Below are 1,437 nucleotides of genomic sequence, written 5' to 3'. Positions count from 1 at the left end.
TTGAGTTCCCCAAGACTAAGTGGTATGTCCTCATAGATCGAGGACAAGTGTTTAGATGTTTCCTTTCTTGTCATGTAATAGACTATTGTTAAGACTTTGATGGTAAAGGGCCGTGACCCTATTTTGTTTCAAGTATGTTGCTTAGATGGCCATGTGAGATGATAGACTTCCATTTTTTTTAATATTTTCAATTGTTAGATTTATAAAAGAAAAGTTTTAAATTCCGCACTATTTCTAAGTATCTTATGCAATGAATATGCTATGAGGCTTGTATGAGACCCCTTTGGGGTCAAGTACGTCGTGTCGCTTCTGGGGTGTAGGCTCGGGTCGTGACAAACATGGTATCAGAGCACAAGGTTTTGGGAATGGTTTTTTAGGTTGATGTCTCACAGGCCACGTCTAGTAGAGTCTTGTTCATCGGTGTGAGTCGCGACACATCTATGCGCGAGAGGCTATAGGACAATAGGAAGTTACACTTCTTTCATATTCTTGAAGTCGTGCCTTAGATTTTAGCTCTATAAGTGTCCTTTTCCTAATCCTTATCTTGTGTTTATAGGATATGAATACAAGAAGGACGCCCGCAAGAAGAGTGGAAGAGGAGAATGTGAATGAGGGAGTTCCTCCCCAAGATTTCCAAGGTCCTCAAGGTGACCAAGTTCCTCAAGGCAACCAAGTTCCAGTTGATGCTCCGGCCATGACTAATGAAGAAATTAGGTCGGCTTTTCTAACCTTAGCCCAAGCTATGATGACCCAAGTTAATAGAGATGTGGCACCTAGAGTGAATGCTATTGAGAGTAGTATGGCTTCTAGGTTAAGGGACTTTGTGAGGATGAATCCTCCGATATTTCTAGGTTCCAAAGTAGGAGAGGATCCCAAGAGTTTTTGGATGAGGTGTATAAGATAGTCAATGCTATGGGGGTGACTTTTATAGAAAAAGCCGAACTTGTCTCTTATCAATTGAAAGATGTGGCCCAAGTTTGGATTACTCAATGGAAAGGCAATAGGCCTATTGGAGCGGGTCCTATAGAATATGAGAAGTTTAAGGAAGCATTCCTTGGTAGGTACTTTCCCCGTGAGAAGAGGGAGGTTAAGGTGGAGGAATTTATTAACCTTAGGCAAGGTAGCATGAGTGTAGAGGAGTATTCCTTGAACTTTACCCTATTGTCTAAGTATGCTCCATATTTGGTGTCCAACCCTAGGGATGAGATGAGTCAATTTGTGACCGGTGTATCCGACCTAGTTAAGGAAGAGTGCCGTATGGCAATGCTTCATGATGATATGAACATTTCTAGACTTATTATGTATGCTCAATCTATTGAGGAGTCCAAACTTGAGAGGAAGAGTAGAGAGATGAAGAGGTCTAGGTCCGATGAACAAAGTCAACCAAGGTCCAAAATGAGGTTTTACAACCAAGATTCTCCTATCATCAACAATGAT

The sequence above is a fragment of the Solanum tuberosum genome, unplaced genomic scaffold, assembly GCF_000226075.1.
Source record: "Solanum tuberosum cultivar DM 1-3 516 R44 unplaced genomic scaffold, SolTub_3.0 scf00224, whole genome shotgun sequence".
Taxonomy (NCBI): domain Eukaryota; kingdom Viridiplantae; phylum Streptophyta; class Magnoliopsida; order Solanales; family Solanaceae; genus Solanum; species Solanum tuberosum.
Note: the sequence above shows the minus strand (reverse complement) of the source record.